At 38.3% G+C, this 20,335-nt stretch overlaps 1 long non-coding RNA gene across 1 annotated transcript in view; it reads left to right on the forward strand.

Annotated features, from left to right (window-relative positions):
* Nucleotides 1-296: 296 nt before the first annotated feature.
* The window catches only part of LOC146406031 (uncharacterized), a 41,775-nt gene continuing 21,736 nt past the window's right edge, over nucleotides 297-20,335 (forward strand). The window contains exon 1 of the long non-coding RNA XR_014804030.1: nucleotides 297-396. This is a non-coding gene — a long non-coding RNA (uncharacterized LOC146406031). The remainder of the gene's footprint in view (nucleotides 397-20,335) is intronic.

Here is a 20,335-nt window from a genome sequence, read left to right on the forward strand (position 1 = left end):
TATTACTAACATTATGATAATACATTTGAAAATTTCAGTGACATGAATAACTTGGAACATACCATCTTTGCACATGTGGAAATTCTTCCTACTCGTTGGATTAACTGTGCTTTCCACATAAACTCTTGCTATGGTTTGAATGTTTGCGTCCTTCCCAAAATTCATGCTGAAATCCTAAATTCACTAAGGTGTTATTAGTAGATGGGGCCTTTGGGAGGAGACTAGCTCATGAAGGTGGAGCCTTTGTCAGAGGGATTGGTGCCCTTATAAAAGAAACCCCAGAGAGCTTTCTAACCCTTCCACTTTGTGAGGCTGCAAGGAGAGTCTGCAGTCTGGAAGAGGGCTCTCACCCACCCATGCTGGTGCTCTGATCTTGGACTTAGAGCCTCCAGAACTGTGAGCAATAAATTTCTGTTGTTTGTATGAGCTACTGAGTCCATGGTATTTTGGGATAGCAGCCCAAATGGATTAGGACAAATTTCTTCCCCTAGATCTTTGGTGATTCCTTCTTGTCAATGATGTCTCAGCCTTAACTGTCACTTCCTAAGAGCCTTAACTGCTCATAATTCTCCAACATTCCTCAGCCTGTCATTCTTTATATCACAGAGGTATTTTTCATTACTAGATGTTTAAAAATTTTATGTCTTGTCTTTTTTTGCTTCTGAGAATGTCTGTTCCTTGAGAAGAGGGGCCTTGTGTGTCTTTACAGCCTAAAGCTTATAGAACAGAGGCACATAGTTGGTAACAACAAAAATCTTAAATAAATAAAACACTTTTTTAGGAAAATAAAAATGATGAGAATCACAAGACATGTATCCAATGATCATGGATACATCCAATGAACTTCAGAAAATCGTTCCAAGACATGATATTTTCAATGCTGAACTCTTTAAAACTTTCAACAAATAGCAACTCTCCATGTTATATAAGATATTTTATAGCCCAGAAAATGATGGCCGCTTATTCAGTTATACATTTAGAAAGAATAAAAGGAATAAATTATAAAATTCTTAGAACTAGAAAAACCTTAAGTCAAATAAGTAGATACAAAATAAATGTTAAATTAATATTTTATTAAAATATTAAAAATTACTTATTTCATTGATATTATTTATAATTTTGAACTAATGAGGATTTACTTTGAAATTAAAATTTTAAGTCAAAACCTGAAGGATGTTGAAGATGGACAAATTAGTCTTAAATTTACCCAAATATGCAGGAAATGATAGCTACTAGTAGACAAGTGTACAGTGTTTGCTGAAGGAAGAATATGATTTTAAAATGAAAGCCTGAGTTATCAACAGTTTGGGGGAAAATTGCATACTTGGAGAAAAAAAAATCATCTCTCCACCTCTTAGACTTTTAAAGCGAAGATTGAAAACTCGCCACCCTTGTACCATAATTGGGCCACAAATGTATACTGTTTGTTGCATCATGTTTTAAATATCAGAAAATTTTACACCAAAATATAAATGTTCAAAAAAGAAAAAACACTTGGGAAGAAAAAAGAAATCGGGAGATATAGCAACACTGGAACCACATTCCCAGATGGCAGCAATTGGCAGGAACAGAGGACCGGTGGCCCTCCTGGTGCTCAGCAATTTGGCACAGTTCTTCCTACCTCCTGTTTTACACCAGCTGGCCTCCCACATTTGTACAAGGGGCTCCAGTCCTGTAGCCATTTGAAATTAAAAACTCCAGATGGATCAAGAGTTAGATATGAATGATGAAATCATGAAATAAATTAGAAGAAAATACAGGTTGTCCTAACTCTTAGATTATTCTTGTTAATAAATTGTAACCTCCAAGGGTTAAAGGTGAGTGAAGATTAATTGCTTCCTCATAACCTCTGTAATATCAGATTATAGAGAAAGCAGTTCTCAGACCCAATTCTTCCCCACAAGTAGCCATCTATTCAGTTTTTATTAGAAAGTGGACACAACATCTCATTAGGGATCAAGTCTTGGTGTCATTCCTAAGCCAACAGGATATAGGACTCCCTAAATTCTTATATACTGTTTAAGCAAGTGTAGGAAGTATCCCTGAAATTTTTATCCAATGTACATATCTCAAATGCCATTATTTTCATCAATAAAAATCCGTCTCACCAACAAAAACTCTTTTTTACCATTCATACATGGATTAGCGAAAATTCTGGTGGTGATTAGAGACAAACTAGCTGAAGCACTCGGAATCTTTGGAGTGCCGCCTTTCCGATTGAGTGCTAACTGATCATCATTTGGATGGGAAATTCTAATTAGGGCAAATAACTTCACATAATGAGTATATTAAGCCAAGTAGCACATACATAATAGCACACTGTCTAAGCTCAAGTTCTTTAAAGTGAATTATAGACACCACAACACTGGTCTTTTGCAGAGAAGCACTTTCCAAGCATAAACGAAATGGAAGAAATTACACAGGAAAAGAACAATTTTGACGCCATAACAATGGCACTCTTCTGTAACATCAAAAATATCTTAAAGGGGGAATGAAAAACTGTTGGAAATATTAGCAGCAATTATTTCCTATGTGAAATATGTATTCTCTTTATTATCTATACAAATACTTAAATGCACATATTTTATTTAAATGTGTGTTTCTAGTTTCTAGCGTGTTTATAGTCTTTTATATGTATCTAATTTTGAAAGAATGGTTACATGGATTTTCACTAAATGCTTGCTTTGGACTAAGTAGTTTCTTTCACTAGAGCATTCTCATCTGGTTTCTATGCTGTTGCAGCTGATAATTCTCTTGAGTGTAACTCTGCTGGCCACAGACTGTCTGTTGGTCACCACTGAGGAAACCCCATCCTGATCTTTTTTTTTTTTTTTTTTTTTTTTTTTTTAATTTTATTTTCCCACTGTACAGCAAGGGGGTCAGGTTATCCTTACATGTATACATTACAATTACAGTTTTTCCCCCACCATTTCTTCTGTTGCAACATGAGTATCTAGACATAGTTCTCAATGCTATTCAGCGGGATCTCCTTGTAAATCTATTCTAAGTTGTGTCTGATAAGCCCAAGCTCCCGATCCCTCCCACTCCCTCCCCCTCCCATCAGGCAACCACAAGTCTCTTCTCCAAGTCCATGATTGATTTTCTTTTCTGAGGAGATGTTCATTTGTGCTGGATATTAGATTCCAGTTATAAGTGATGTCATATGGTATTTGTCTTTGTCTTTCTGGCTCATTTCACTCAGGATGAGATTCTCTAGTTCCATCCATGTTGCTGCAAATGGCATGATGTCATCCTTTTTTATGGCTGAGTAGTATTCCATCGTGTATATATACCACATCTTCCGAATCCAATCCTCTGTCGCCCATCCTGATCTTAAGCAAAGAAAAAACTTCTGCATGTTCTGATCATGGCTCAGCAGAACTGAATCTGACTAGCATCCATGAGGACGCAGATTGGATCCCTGGCCTCACGCAGTGGGTTAAGTATCTGGCGTGGCTGTGAGCTGTGGTGTAGGTCAAAGAACGGGCTGGGATCTGGTACTGTGGCTGTGGCATAGGCAGGCAGCTGCAGCTCTGACTCAAGCCCTAGTCTGGGAATCTCCATATGCCGCATATGTGTGGCCCTAAAGAAACAAACAAACAAACAAACAAAACCAAAAAAAAAAAAAGAAAGAAAGAAAGAAAGAAAAAAGAAAAAACTTCTGCAGTCCAAATGACTAGCGGCTTTTTTTTTTTTTGCTTTGTTTTGTTGTGGGAGAGGGCAGTCGTGGCAGGGGAATGGTTGTTTTCTTTTTGCTTTTTTTTTTTTTTGCTATGCACCTATTATCCATCACTAGCTCAGGGGTAAGTTCCATAACATGGAAGAATTCTGCAGCTACTGTCATGGATACAGGAAGCTCCAAAAAGCAGCTTATCTGTTTCTGTTTTTGTTGCTGTTGCACTTCACACAACAGAGATTTCCCAGCAGCCACCGCAGGCTGGAGTAGTTCTAGGATACCATCTTGGTGTCAACATCATGCCTTCAGCTCCAGAGAGTGAAGAAAGACCCTTCCTCTCACAGACCAAGGCTTATTTCATTTCCTACTCGACTATTAACCACTTTCTAAAATGACAAATCTTGAAAAAAATCCTTTCTCTCACTAAAAAAATCATGGTCTTGGAACTTCCATTGCAGTTCAGGGAAAACGAACCCAACCAGTATTCATGAGGATGTGGGTTTGATCTGTGGCCTCACTCAGTGGGTTAAGAATCCAGCCTTTTGCTAGCTGCCGTATAGGTCCAAGACATAGCTCTGGTGATCTGGTGTTGCTGTGGCTGTGGTTTAGGTAGGCCAGCAGCTGCAGCAGCTCCAGTTTGACTCCTAGCCTGGAAAATTCCATATGCTGCAGGCACGGCTCTAAAAAAAAAGAAAGAAAAAAAGAAAGTCCTGGTCTTCCACCAAGGTTTGACTTGCAATCACGATGTTGATCTAGGTTGGTACATTTCCCAAAACCTGTGTTATTCAGTCATGCAGTGGACATCTGTTGTTTACGGCTGCCAAAAATGCATTTCCCCTTCTTTTGAAATGGTGCCCTGAACTTACATTGGGAAAACCACTCCTTTACTATTGGATGCAACCATGGAATTATCAATCAAGATGTCCCATTTTCCCTGGCCAAGGAATGGACATGCAGCCCAAGCTATAGCAATCAGATCCTTTCCTCTCCTTGGAATTCGAAGCTCATGCGGAATGTGGAAAAAGGTGGAAAAAACAGTTGGAATGGATCAATTCCATCTGGCTGTGACTGTCCATTCTTCTTCATTTTCCCCATAGAAACTTTGGCCTCTGACTTCTCTGAGACTGACTCTGAGATTGTGTAAAGATGTCACATTCTTCAGTCCTCCAAAATATTCCTCTGTGCTCATTAGGCTAGGCTGACTTTTGTTTATTGGACCTAAAGAATCCTAAGTGATACAAATTCTACACATGATTGCATTTTTATGAAAGTATGCTTTTTCTCCTTTAAGTTTCTTGTGATTCAATTGCATCTATCTCGAACATAGAATCCTACACTGATCTTACCAACACCCATCTGGTCTGCTTTTCTCTAGAGATGCTGGATGTATCCACAGGACAAGGCTATGATTAGATCAGCCCCGGAACATTGTTACTGAGGTGAAATGATGGTCATGATTCATTTTCAAATTATAGTGCTTTCATTTTTGCTTTCTATTGCCTCACATCAAAAGCACTTTTTGCGTTCCTGATGGACAGAGAAGAATATGAGTGAAAGTAATGACCAGTGCTCTGGAGTGTCTCTTTTCCCTTTTTTTTTTTTTTTTTTTTTTTTTTTGTATTTTTGCCTTTTCTTGAGCCGCTCCTGCAGCATATGGAGGTTCCCAGGCTAGGGGTCGAATCAGAGCTATAGCCACCGGCCTACGCCAGAGCCACAGCAATGCGGGATCCGAGCCACATCTGCAACCTACACCACAGCTCATGGCAATGCCAGATCCTTAACCCACTGAGCAAGGCCAGGGATCGAACCCGAAACCTCATGGTTCCTAGTTGGATTCGTTAACCGCTGTGCCATGATGGGAACTCCTATTTTCCCCTATCTTTATCACCTAGTAGGAATGAATAGGTGAATTCACGTATAATCAGGGATGAGTTTTTTTTGGGGGTTTTGGGTGAAAATTTTTTGTTTATCTTTGGGAAAGACACTCCTTTTTGTGTTAGACTTCTTTAAAATGTCTCTGTATCTCTTTACTCTCTTTAATCACAGGTCTAAAGCAAAAACCTGTCTATGAGATAATACAACACATATACATGTATATGTACGTATATACAATTTCCTACTCAATAGTAGAGTAGGAGATGAAATATATAGCACAATTTGCCCAGGTTCCTGGCACAGATCTCCTAAATTCTTATAACTTTCTAAGTGATAAGAGAATTAGGAGCATCCTTTGTTCTAACATCTGGTATTTGACCCCTGTTCCTGACACAGAGTTCCTAAATCCCTTGGAATTTCCTAGGTGATAGCAGTTGTCTTTCATTCTAATGCAGTGACTCTTGGTGGACTCATCAATGCAGGCCGGTCACTGGAAAGACCAAGATATGATTAGAAGCTTGGAACTTTCATCCCCATCCACTGTCTCCTAGGAAAGGGAGAGGGCCTGGAATTGAATTATTGATAATCATGGCTACCTGATGAAGTGTCCATAAAACTCCCAAAGCTACCAGTTTCAGGGAGTTTCTGGATCACTGGACAAAGTGGAGGTGCTGGGAAAGTGGTGTGCCTGTATAGAGCTTGGAAGCTCCAAACTCTTTCCCACTGTCTTTCCTTATGCCGCTCCTCCATCTGGCTGCTCATCTGTATTCTTTATCATATTCTTCTATAACAAACTGGTAAGCAGTAAGGAAATTGTTTCCTGAATTCTGCGAGATGCTCTAGAAAAGCCATTGAACCTGGGGAGGTGGTGATAGGAACTCCAATTTATAGCTGATCAGTCAGAAGTACAGGTGACAATCTGGATCCTGGACTTGCTATTGGCATCTGAGAAGGAGGGTAGCCTTGTGAGACTGAGCCCTTAACCTGTGGCATAAGATGCTCTCTCCATAGATAGTGTCAGAATTGAGTCAAATTGTAGGACACCCAGGTGGTGCCACAAAATTGCTTGGTGTGCGGAAAACCTCACATAGCTGGTGTCAGAACTATTGTGAGTGTGAGAGTAAAGGAGAAACACAGGAGCAGTATAGGTTTCCTTTCTTTCTTTCTTTCTTTCTTTCTTTCTTTCTTTCTTTCTTTCTTTCTTTCTTTTCTTTCTTTCTTTCTTCCTTCCTTCCTTCCTTCCTTCCTTCCTTCCTTCCTTCCTTCCTTCCTTCCTTTCTTTCTTTCTTTCTTTCTCTCTTTCTCTCTTTCTCTTTTTGCCTTTTCTAGGGCTGCTTCTTGAGGCATATGGAGGTTCCCAGGCTAGGGGTAGAATTGGAGCTGTAGCCACTGGCCTATACCAGAGCCACAGCAACACAGGATCCGAGCTGCATCTGCAACCTATACCACAGCTCACGGCAACGCCAGAACCTTAACCCACTGAGCAAGGCTGGGGATGGAACCTGCAACCTCATGGTTCCTAGTCAGATTCGTTAACCACTGAGCCATGACGAGAACTTCTAGGTTTTCTTTACTCACTATTCTTGGAAAAACCATTTTCATATTTATATATATTGCATGTTTTACTCTTCCATATGACTTCTAGGATTATTTCTAAATTCTATTAAAAATCCTATTGGGATTGTTTTGAGTTATAATGGATCAGTAGATGAATTAACATAGGGTTACCCCTAAAACCCAAGATGCTCAGTTAATTTTGAAGATAAACAACAAATATACATACGTATATATACACACATATTATATATATATCTTTTATCCTTTTCACATTCTATCTTCTCCATCTATTTAGTGTTTACATTACCATATCCTTAGGGTTGTATATCTTGCTTATTTTGTTAGATTTATTCTTGAGTGGCTTAAAATTTTTTAAGTTACTATAAATAAGAAAATTTGTAATTGCAGAGGAATCCTATTGATTGCACCGTGATCTCATACTTAATAGCATCGTTGAAATTTATTGATTAGTCTATGAAGTGTCCCAAAATTTTGTATTTATAATAACATCACTTAAAAATGAGCTTTGTTTCTTTCTTTCTAATTGATCTCCTCTTATCTCTTTTATTATTCTATTGCATAGATACAGTCTCCAGTACAATACTGAATAAGAGTGGTAATAGCAGGTATCTTTGTCTTGTTCTCTTTATTATTTTTTTGTTTTGTTTTGCTTCGCTTTTTGGGTTGTACCTGTGGCATGTGGAAGTTCCCAGGCTAGGGGCTGAATTGGAGCTATAGCCACCGGCCTACACCAGAGCCACAGCAATGCCAGATCTGAGCCATGTCTGCAACCTACACCACAGCTCATGGCACTGTTGGATCCTTACCCACTGAGCGGTACCAGGGATCGAAACTGTGACTTCATGGGTCAGATTCATTTCTACTGAGCCATGATGGGAACTCCTCTTGTTCTTAGCTTTTTAAAAAATCTATGATTTTCTCAAACTAATTTGTTTATTGAAGGTTTTTAATAGATAATTCCAATATGGTTAAAAAATTTCTATTCCTAGTTTGCTGAGCTCATTATTATTATCATGAATGAATATTTAAGCTTAGCAGAAATACTTTCTGTACCTATAGAGATCATCATGTGGTACTTTTTTAATTTATTAGTGTGGCAAATACAGTAAGGAGATTTCCTGTTATTCTCAAATTAGTCAAGGCATGCAGAGACAAACACACACAAGCATTCATGGATTCCATTTGTTAATTGTTTAGAGGATTTTTATCCCAAGTGACATTAGCTTGTAACTTTTCTTTCTTCTAGTCTTTACGTCTGATTTTGGAGGCTTTACTGGCTTTATAAAACAAAATCACTTAGGAATTTTTGTTTTTATTGTCCTCTAAAAGAGTTTGTACAATTTTAGGTTGATCTTTTCCTTGAAACAAAATTCTCAAACTTCAGCATGCATTGTATACAGACAGATTCATTGGCCTCACACCCGGAATTGCTAATTTAGTAGCTACGAAGTGGAACTTGAGAATTCGCAGTTCTAACAAGTTCTCAGGTGATGCTGATGCTTGTGTTCTGAGGGCTCTACTTTAAAAACTACTGCTTTAAGTATTTGGTAAAATTCATTTTTAAAATCTTATGGACCAAGTTGTTTTATTTTGTTTTCTTAAGTAATAAGTGAATTTGAAACAATTAATTCACTGTCTTAATGACCTAGTTCTAGTCTAGTTTCCTTTGGGGTCAATTTAGTAAATGTTAGTTCTCTAAGAAATTGTCCAGGAGTTCCCGTTGTGGCGCAGTGGTTAACGAATCTGACTAGGAACCATGAGGTTGCGGGTTTGATCCCTGCCCTTGCTCAGTGGGTTAACGATCCAGCATTGCCGTGAGCTGTGGTGTAGGTCGCAGACACGGCTCGGATCCTGCGTTGCTGTGGCTCTGGCGTAGGCTGGCAGCTACAGCTCCGATTCAACCCCTAGCCTGGGAACCTCCATATGCCGCAGGAGCGGCCCAAGAAATGGCAAAAAGACAAAAAAAAAAAAAAAAAAAAGAAATTGTCCACATTTTCACTTATGTAGACAGAATTATGCAGGATATGCTATTATAATGTTTTAAATCTAAATATTTAAAATGCACTAAAATACATTGTGCTATGTTTTTCAATTCTTTTTTTTTTTTCTTTTTTCTTTTTTGCCATTTCTTGGGCCGCTCCTGTGGCATATGGAGGTTCCCAGGCTAGGGGTTGAATCAGAGATGTAGCTGCTGGCCGATGCTACAGCCTCAGCAATGCCAGATTCGAGCCTTGTCTGCGACCTATACCACAGCTCATGGCAATGCTGGATCCTTAATCCACTGAGTGAGGCCAGGGATCCAACCTGAATCCTCATGGATACTAGTCAGATTCCTTGCCGCTGAGCCATGATGGGAACTCCTATTTTTCTAAGTTCTTAAATGGATGATTGGTTCATTAATTCTTAGTTTTTCTTATTTTGTAATATATGCATTTTAACCCCATACATTCTCCTCTGAAAATTGTTTTGGTTGTATTACACAAGTTTTGCTCTATGGGAATCTAGTTATAATTCATGAGTGAATAATTAATAATAAACACTGTCCATTATGATTTCTTCTTTGAATCATGACTTATCTAGAATTGTGCTCTTTTAAATGTCCAGATATTTGTTATTATGATTTTGATTTATGTTTATTTTTTAAGCTTAACTTTGTTTTTTCATTTTGTAGCAGAGTAGTTACAGAATGCTGTATATGTTATTCATTTGGGGGCATTTGTTAGACTACTTTGTGGTCTAGAGCCTAATCAACTTTTGAAAATGTCTCATTTGAGCTTGAAAAGAATGTGCATTCCCTATGTGTTCCTAATTAATTTTGTTGCTCACATCTTTAAAAAAAGTTTAAACATTAACTATCAGTAACTATGCATTAACTGTCAGTTTCTGAGAGAAGTGTGTGGAAGTTTTCCACTGTGCAGATACTCTATCACATTTCAGTTTTCCTCTCTGCCTTTGAATCCCAGTCTCTACAGATATATCTCGTTGACTACTCCATGGGCCAAGACATAGCTTCACTTTCCCTCTCTATTATTGCTTTATTGCTATATATGTCTCCTGGAGTATTCTTTTTAAGCTGAGAGTTGTGCTATGGCGTTTAAACAAGGTTTCCTTTAGAATTTTCTTTATAGTCAGAGGGAAACCATCCATCCCAGCTCAGTTTGCCGTGTTTGCGCATGCTCTTCTGCTTTCTAGTTCTGCCATTAATTTCTTTTAACTAAAATAAAAAGTCCAACTTTTAGCTTTATTAATCTCTTTTATCTATATCCAGCCTATTGTATTCAACTCCCTATTTTCTTGTCATTATTTTGCACTAATTTTGTGAAAGCACTCAAGACTTTATTTCTCTATGAAGAATTTTTTTTAAAGAGAAGTATATATCTTGAATGCCATTTTCTTAGTTTCCAGTTGTAACATTGCTCTTTGTTCTTCTGTATCAGTTTTTGTTTTCATTTATTGAGTTTTTTGCTTGTGCAAAATTATTCAATCAAAAACTTTTTTCCTATTGGACAGGTGCTTAAAAAGGTCATGTAATTTCTACAGAATTTAGTCAGTACACAGCTATTATGTAAATTTTATTAATGAGATTATTCAGTTATACCCTATATTTATAATTTCCATCTTATTGACCATTCATGATTGAGAATGACATGTTGCATTTAATTACTCCTTTTGTGCTTCTGAAGATTTTTTCTTTAACAATTTGTGTTATATTTCTAATGGTATTTAAATAAATGGTATTGATTCAAGTGATAGTTAAATAAACTAGTTTAAAAAGTGATGTGATATGTAAGAGATGTAATGGTAGATGTCTCACGACTGTTTTTATAACTATATATATATGTGTATATATATATATATAGCTCTTTTCCTATTCATAAGTTTTTTGCTTGAATTGTGATTTGTTTTTCCAAGATTCCATAAATTAAAAAATGTGTATTTTATATTTTCTAATTTTCCATTTATACATATGATTTATATAATATGATAAATATTTATATAAGATGATCAACTCTGAAAACAGAGACACCATATATACATCTCAGATCTGTGATACATAACTGTATCTCTTTGTCTATTTCCTTAACTATAAAAGGAAGAGAGGTGTAGAATCTACTTTACAGGGTTATATTAGATTCAAACACTGTATTATATGCAAAGTGCCTAGCCATTATATTATATATAAACCTATGTCACTTATCATCTCTCTATGTATGTATCAAGCATATGTAATACAGCACTTGGAAAATGTCAACATTCAAAAAAATGAAGAAAATTATTGACAATTTCTTAAAAAACAGGAAGCTAAATATATCCCAGTTTAATGCCTTTGAGTGTGTGACTCATACTTTTAGTGGAAATAAGTTAGGGTTTTAAAATTTAGGCAGAATATAGTTCTACTAATGATAACATTTGTTTTGTGGTATAGTTTATAAGATATTTTGAATTTTTAAAGTTTTGATATAATTATGTAATCATTAGAAAAATGCTTACAGTTTTGAGTAGGATAATATGGTGAAGATTGTGGTAGAAAACAATGTACTTGGCACTGATGGGCAAGAGATCTGGGCTTATTTTAATCCAGAGATACAGAAAGACAAGAGATCTGAAAGGCAGATTTGAGAAAAGATGGGAAACACTGCCAAGGAATAACACATACATCTTGCTGAAAATCAACAGTTTCCAGAGTTTCAAAACAAATCTTTAAAAACTAAGTCCTTACTCATCTATAAATTCTCTGAATTTTTAAAGGGGAAATGAGCTTTTATGTAAAAATTTATGAGCACATAATTTTTGTTTAAAAATACACTTTAAAAAATTTAACTAGAACTTTCTCTTCCAGTCAAGATGAGCTAATAGGGACCAGATTTGACCTACATCCATTGCCTTAACTACAAAAAGAGACACACGGGAAATAAAAGTTTTCAGACATTGGACAGCAAACAGCACAAGACTATGACCCCTGAGAGGATGGAAATAAACAATGCAAGACCTATGTTTTTATCAGTTTATTACCTAGAGACAGTTTTTATGCTACAGAACAATTATAAGAACTTGAACAGCCTGAGAGTCTTGCTAAGTTGAAGAGAAAAAAGTCAGACCTTGGGGAGGCTGAATTGGCCAGAATTTGTGAGATTTCTGGAGAGGGGGAAAAAAAAAAAAAAACTGCAGGAAAAGATTTCCAGAGATTTTCAGAGGGATCTCTTGGGTTTTAGCTGAGAAGTAATCTACACATAAATAAGAGAAAAACTATCTAAGGGTCATGGAAAGAACTACCATGAAGAAGTAGGCAGAATAATTCCTAGGAAAAACTTAGGGTTGGGAATTGTTCATATTCTTGATAGCAAACGTGTAAAGATCATATAATACAAAGTCCATCAGATAGACTTCTCAGAAGATTATCACTTTAGTGGGATTACATTAGCCAAGGAATAACACATACATCTTGCTGAAAATCAACAGTTTCCAGAGTAAATCTTTTAAAAAGACTGAAGGCTGTTTTGAACACTGTCTGATGACCTCCTTTTCATCCTGTTGATGAAGGAGGGGTGTCCCCCACCCTAAATAGTATGAGGTGGCCAAAACCATGGCCCTAAATGATGGACAGAGGAGACTGGCAAAGGTTTATTGGCCGCATATACCCACAGTGCAAGAGTGAACATCATATGCCATGCAGGGACACCTAGGAAGCAAAGTAACCCCAAAGGGCCGTGGACAGCAAGCTTTGTAGTAACAAGAGGTGCCCTTGCTTTTAATGAGATGTTGTGACTGGCTTATTTGATAATTTTGTGGGCTGACAATGACGTAAAACATGTTAGGTTGAGCAGTGCACCTGGTTGAGCTGATAGGAAAACTAACCAGATGGGCAGCCTTTCTCAGTGGGGGGAGGATATATCTGATAAGAACAGGAGAACTCACAGCTAGGCCTCTGGGGCCCTGAGAGGCTCAAAGATATCAAGGCAGCACTTGAAATGTTGGTTTTTATGCTATAGACACACTGTAATAAAGTGTAAGGGAAGACTCAAAATAATCTAATTATAAGTAACTTAACTGTTATATAATTTACATGTTTCAAATACCATGCCAGGACAAAATTCAACACAGTTTAAACGACCAAACACACCAATTAAAGTGCAGAGATGATCAGACTGGACATCTTTTTAATAGAGAAACTTGACTATATGCTGCCTACAAGAAATGGGCTTTAAATAGAAAAGGACAGATAAGTTAAAATACAAGCATAGAAAAAGGTACACACTGGAAAGGCTAATAAAATGGATGGTGGATATCTTTTACTTCTGGCCAAGGTAAAGAAACAAGGATGGGGTTTTCCCACACAGATGAAACAAAGAAAAAAAGTATAAGTAATATGAAACAAATTTTAAAAACTCTGTATACAAGGCTATAGGGACAGTGATTTCTGACAGATGGGAGACAAGTGAGGTGAGTCCTATGATTGCATTAATGTAGTATTCCAGTCCACAAGGAAGGGAGGAAATTGTTGAATTGAAAGATAATTATTTACCAAAGTTCCCTCAAGCAGGAATAGATAATCTGAATACCCTTATATCTGTTCAAGAGATAGGAATTGTAGTTATAACACTTTCCACAAAGATAATGCAGGCTCAGTTGCTGGTGAGGTAAAAGCAGCATTAATTCCGCACAAACTGCTTCAAAAATTAATGAGTAAGGAATACTTCCCAACTTGTTCTATGAAGCTACCATTTGTTATACCAGGGAGTTTCCATTGTGGCTCAGTGGATTAAGAACCCAATATAGGAGTTCCCGTCGTGGCGGCAGTGGTTAACGAATCCGACTAGGAACCATGAGGTTGCGGGTTCGGTCCCTGCCCTTGCTCAGTGGGTTAACGATCTGGCGTTGCCGTGAGCTGTGGTGTAGGTCGCAGGCGCGGCTCGGATCCTGCGTTGCTGTGGCTCTGGTGTAGGCCGGTGGCTACAGCTCCGATTCAACCCCTAGCCTGGGAACCTCCATATGCCGCAGGAGCGGCCCAAGAAATAGCAAAAAAGAAGACAAAAAAAAAAAAAAAAAAAAAAAAAAAGAACCCAATATAGTGTCCATGAGGATGAAGGTCTGATTCCTGACCTCACTTAGTGGGTTAAGGATCTGGCATTTCCTCACATCTAGGCTGCAGACATGACTTGAATCTGGTGTTGATGTGGCTGTGTTGTATGCTGGATTCGACCCCTAGCCTGAGAACTCTCATATGCCTTGGGTGTGGCCCCAGAAAGCAAAATAAATCGTTAAATGGTATCAAAACTAAGCAAAAGCTTTCCAAGAAACAAAAGAAAACAAACGGATAAGAAAAACTACTGATCAATATGCCTCCATACAAAAATTACATACAAAATATGAGCAAATTGAGCTCCTAAAGATATTAAACACATAACACATCATAATCAAGTGGGCCTTATCTCAGGAATATAAAGCTAGTTTAACAGAAAATAAATCAATGTATTCCTCAAATTACAAGCTAAAAAAAGAAAAATCATATTGAAAACATTTCAGCAAATGGAAAAAACACTTGACAAAATTCTGCATCTATTCCTGATAAAAATATTCAGCAAGGAAATAACAGAAGCATAATCCCACAGACTGAAAAAGGAAATCTGTAAAAATCTACAGCTAACCTAAGACTTAATGGTAAAAGAATAAATGATTTCCCTCTAAGGTCAGGAACAGGACATTAATGTTGACCCTTCTAAAATCTATCATTGGGAGAAAGAGCTACTCTGCATATCCGGAGTGATATTTCCCTTGTTTTTAACTGTGTGTGTACTTGCAAGTGCCTAATTGTTTATCGCTCAGTGATAGAATGAATTAGAAAGTCATATACTAGAGGATTCCTTCACAGCAACCAAAAGAAACAAACTTTCCATGCTTCTTTTTAATTAATAACTTTCAGTTAATTTGACAATTTGTAACAAATGATGACTATATTTTGGATGTCAAATTCTACGTAGTATTAATTCACATTCCACGCATTGTTAACCCCAAGCCATTTTTCTTTCACTTTAAGATATATATATATATATATATACACACACACACACATACACACACATACACACATATATACATTTTTAATTTTTTAAATTATTTTATTTTTTTTAGGGAGGTTAAAGTGAAAAACAACAAAAAACCAGTGGTCTGGAATAAAAAGTTCTGATTGTGATCTCGTTTCTTCCATTTAACCAATTACCTATTTTGTGTTGCCCCAATTTCTCATTCCAAAAATAAAGGGCTAAACTAAAAGAACTTTTAATTCTCTTCCAGCTATGCCACAGCCACAGCAATGCGGATCCGAGCCGCGTCTGCAACCTACACCACAGCTCACGGCAAAGCCGGATCCTTAACCCTCTGAGCGAGGCCAGGGATCAAACCCGCAACCTCATCATTTCTAGTCAGATTCATTAACCACTGAGCCATGAAGGGAACTCCTTAGAATTTTGTCTTTAATAATACCAAGAATTGTAGCTCTCAAAATTTAGTGTGCATCAAAATCACCCCGTGGATTTGTTAAAACATAGATTCCTGATTCCTATATCCAGAGACACTGGTTCAGTAGATCAGAGGTAAAGCCAGATAATCTGCATTCCTGACAAGTTCTGAGGTCATGATGCTATTGCTGATCCTCAGATTACACTTGGAGAAGTTCTGGTCTAAACTCTAGAAATTGTACTAGCCGCAACTATGTTATAGGACACTAGATGATGTTATTTTTGGATTTAAACTAGTCAGAAATATCCCAGTCTTTTAAATAGCCCATCATAAAAATTATTTCTGTTGCTATAAAAAGCTAGTAGTTATTCTTCTATATTATCATCTGGTTTTGGTTGGTTAATGAAGTGCATGATTGGTTTATGTGCATGCATTAGCAAATTTAATCCCTTTCATTGAGTAACTTTTATGTACAAAGTCTCTTGATTTGCATTTTGTTTGTATTTTGAACATAAGTTCAGGGTCTTCTGTCTTTCATGTACTCATTACCAAGTGAAAGAGGCAGGCATAAACACAAAGAACTTTAAATAAGGTGTCAAATAAAGATGTTAAAATATTTCTTAGAAAAACACATGGGAGTTTCTCTCCTGATTCAGTGGTAATGAACCCAACTAGTATCCATGGGGACATGGGTTTGATTCCTGGCTTCGCTCAGTGGGTTAAGGATCCGGCATTACCATGAGCTGTGGTGTAGGTTGCAGACGGGGCTCAGATCTGATATCACTGTGGCTGTGGCATAGGCTGGCAGCTGCAGCTCCTATTCAACTCCTAGCCTGGGAACCTCCATGTGCCACAGGTGAGGCCCTAAAAAGACAAAAAAGAAAACAGGAAGGAAGGAAGGAAAGAAAGAAAAGGAGGGAGGAAGGAAGGAAGGAAGAAAGAGAAACACAGTATAACCCATTTAAAAACAGAGGCGGATGAGGGAGAGATTAATTCTAACTTGAGGGTACAGAGAAGAGGAGGAAACAATATGTGATGATTTGGTGACCAGATTCTGGTACTAAAGGAAATAGAAAATGCCAGACTAAGGGAACATACAAAATAGATATGGGGACCTATTTTAAATTCTCTTCTGTGTTAGAAGACAACTTACCTATTGGAACTTTCTTTAGCAGTACTACACACATTTTTCAAGTGTATTACTTTTAAACACACTGAGAATAATTAAGAAATGACACTAAGCTGGAGTGGTGCAGTGGGAGTTCTTGTCGTGGCACCGTGGTTGACGAATCCGACTAGGAACCATGAGGTTGCGGGTTTGATCCCTGCCGTTGCTCAGTGGGTTAAGGATCCGGCGTTGCCATGAGCTGTGGTGTAGGTCGCAGACACGGCTCGGATCCTGCGTTGCTGTGGCTCTGGCGTAGGCCGGTGGCTACAGCTCCGATTCGACCCCTAGCCTGGGAACCTCCATATGCCGCAGGATTGGCCCCAGAAAAGGCAAAAAGACAAAAAAAAAAAAAAAAAAAAGAAAAAAAAAAGAAATGACACTAAGCAGTCATTACAGTCACAAAAAGGCACCTTTAAATCTATTTCTTCTCTTTAACAATAATACTTTTTAAATTTTCTTGTGCATGAAGAATCGATAAGCAAACAGATAACATGACCTAGAACATGAAAGACCACTTTGGGGACCAAATAATGCAGTGTGGTTAGTTAGTTCTAAACAAAGCATGTGACAGTAACCACACTTTTGTTTCTTTTCTTTTCCATATTTATTTAACCTTCGGGTTCACTAGTTATCTCAGAGACATTTTCTGCTCTTAAACTCTAGCTTCCCGTAACAATTCCCTCTGGAAAATGTCCAAGGCTTGAGCCTTTGCAAGATTCTCAGATGTCTGTGCCTTACTGGCCTATTTCGGTTTGAATGTGGTGGCAGATGAATGACCGTCACAAATTCTTTGACACTCCTTCTATTAGGAGGTAGAGTCTACCTGCCTTCTTCTGGAATCTGAGCTGGCATGAGGTTATTTTGACTCATGGAGGGCAGTGAAATAGACTATGGCAGTTCTAGACCTTGCTTTCAGGAGACTAGCAGCTTCAGCTTTGGTCTCCTGAAGCCACAAACCACAAAATAAGAAGCCAGACTACACGGCCTGAGAGACCACGTGGGAAAGGCTGAGAATGCATGGAGAGGGACAGAGAGTCCATCTGAGCCCAGCCCTCCAGCTGACTGTGTAAGATGTGAAGCATGATAGCAAAGCCACCTTACACAGTGCAGCCCAGCCCCATCACCAGATGAAAAACAGTGACTCAGCACCCTGTGGAGCAAAACACTTGCTCGGTTGAGTAGGCGCCAATTCCTGACTCACAAAATGATGACATCTAATAACATAGTTACTATTTAAGCCATTTAAGTTTTAAATTTTGGAGTTATTTTCACACAGCAGTAGATCATGGAAACAAATGGATATTCTGAATCTTGAACTTCATTTTCCCATTTAGGGTGTGATTTGAAGGGACTATCTCTCTTCTCAGATAGAGAGAGGAGAATGGACATTAGCTACCCTAATGGAATGGCCATTCCAGCATTAATTAGGTAAAGGCCCATCTGCCTGAATTATGTTTTCAGTCTCCTTTAGCTGGCCCATCCCATTCTTCCTGAGTCTGTATAATTGTTTAACTGTACGTCCTCTTCTGCCTTTTTTTTGTGTATTGGTCTGTCTTTAGAAAGTGTACATGCATTTGTTTGTTTGTTTGTTTGTTTGTTGTTTGTTTGTTTTGGCCGTACCTGCAGCATGTGGAAGTTCCTGACCAGGGATGCAACCTTTGCCACAGCAGTGACAACGTTGGATCCTTAACCCACAGAGCTACCAGGGAACTCCCATACCTTTTCTGTGTGTATGACCCTCACTGTGATTGTGTTTCAAAGCCACATTTTCATTGCCACTGTGGGATGTGTGTGTTTCTCTGCTGATACCTTTCTGCCCAACCCTTTATCTTTATGAATGAGTCAGGTTTTACATGTTTAATTAACTTTCCATTTTTTCCTTTTCTGTCTCTGCGACTTTCTAGTTATTTGTCTCACCCTCTCCTAGGTAGTATAGCATAGTGGATTAGAGTACAGACACTGGAGACAGATTGCCTGGGACCAGATCTCAGCTTTGCCCCTACTGTGGAAAGATCTTGGACGAATATCTTAGCATCTCAGAGTTGCAGTTTTCCCATTTGAAGGATGAAGATAATAATAGTACCAATCATAGAATTGTTGGGTGGATAAATACATACCTACGTACACACACGTATCTGTACATGTATATCTGCGTACGTATACAAATGTGTAGGCACATCAAATGATATTTGACCCATAAGAAACACTCTCTACATATGCATGATTTTAAGTTTTGATTTTCACTATCTCTCCTTGTCTCTATTCCCTGTCCCCTGTTTTTCTCCTGCTCTGCTTTTCACCTGTCTCTGGAAAGTAATTGAAGCAGCAATTTTTTTTCGTTTTTACCTTTTTAGGGCCGCACCTGTGGCATATGGAGATTTCCAGGCTAGGGGTCGAATCAGAGCTGCAGCTGCCAACCTACAGCACAGCCACAGCAATGCAGGATCCTTAACCCACTGTGCAAGGCCAGGGATTGAACCTGCATCCTCGTAGATGCTAGTCAGATTTGTTAACTGCTGAGCTATGACGGGAACTCCTGAAGTAGCAATTTTATTATTTGCAGAATAAATCCGTAGAGTTCAGTATTCCCATTAATAATTTTAAAAGATCAGTAGATTGCTATATATTTCTCTCTTCAAAAATTCAATTGATATATGAATTTTTAAGCTCATATGGACTTTGACTTTTTTTCTCTCTCTTCTAAGGCACAAATTGTGACAGAATATAAACAAGATTCCCAGGAGTGCCCATTGCTGCTCAGAGGGTTAAGAACCTGACTAATATCCATGAGGATGCGAATTTGATCCCTTGCCTTGCTCAGTGGGTTAAGGATCCAGTCTTGCTGTGGGCTTCAGTATAGGTCACAGAGGTGGCTTGGATCCCTTGTTGCTGTGGCTGTGGTATAGGTATGGCAGCTGCAGCTCTGATTTGGCTCCTAGCCTGGGAACTTGCATAAGCCACAGGTGTGGCCCTAAAAAGCAAAAAACAAAAAAGAATCCCCTCCTACAAAAAAAAAAAAAAAAAAAAAACGATTCCCTACTCAGGCCTTGTTTGTGGAGGAATTTCAATCCTTTTTTTTTTTTTTTGGAGTGACACATCTGACAGATTGTGTTCCTTTGAAGGATGGATCTGTGTATATACATGGAGCCCTGTGCATTTTCTGACAGGCCATTTCCAATTTCATCATTTTCTCTTCTATCCAAGACAGTATATTGTCAGGTGTTTCAGAAGCAAAGCAGCCCCCAGACATGTGATTCATAAAGGAAGTACTCAGGAGACTCCAGGAAGGGAGTAATGTTAGCAGGACAGGGATTCAAAAGAAGCCAGGGAGGAGCCTCAGGCTGATTTGGGGGATGGTCAAATTCTCCAAAATATAAAATTCACCTCAACCCTTGTCCTGCCTAGAGGGGGAAAGAGCTCGGTCTTCATATTTCTGTGTCAGTAAGTAATTGGCCAAGGGCTGGGGCTGTGGGAGGTACATAAGTTCTCAGACACTTTCAACTCCTTTGCTCCAAGTGTCTGGGCAAAAAGGCTTCAGCTGGCATCAGAAAGTTTTCAAAAGAGTCAAAGGTACAGGCCAG

Source organism: Sus scrofa, chromosome 1 (genome assembly GCF_054392235.1).
Source record: "Sus scrofa isolate SSC_HxYL_T2T_F1_AM1 chromosome 1, Sscrofa_HxYL_maternal_Yorkshire_Landrace_v2.0, whole genome shotgun sequence".
Lineage (NCBI taxonomy): Eukaryota > Metazoa > Chordata > Mammalia > Artiodactyla > Suidae > Sus > Sus scrofa.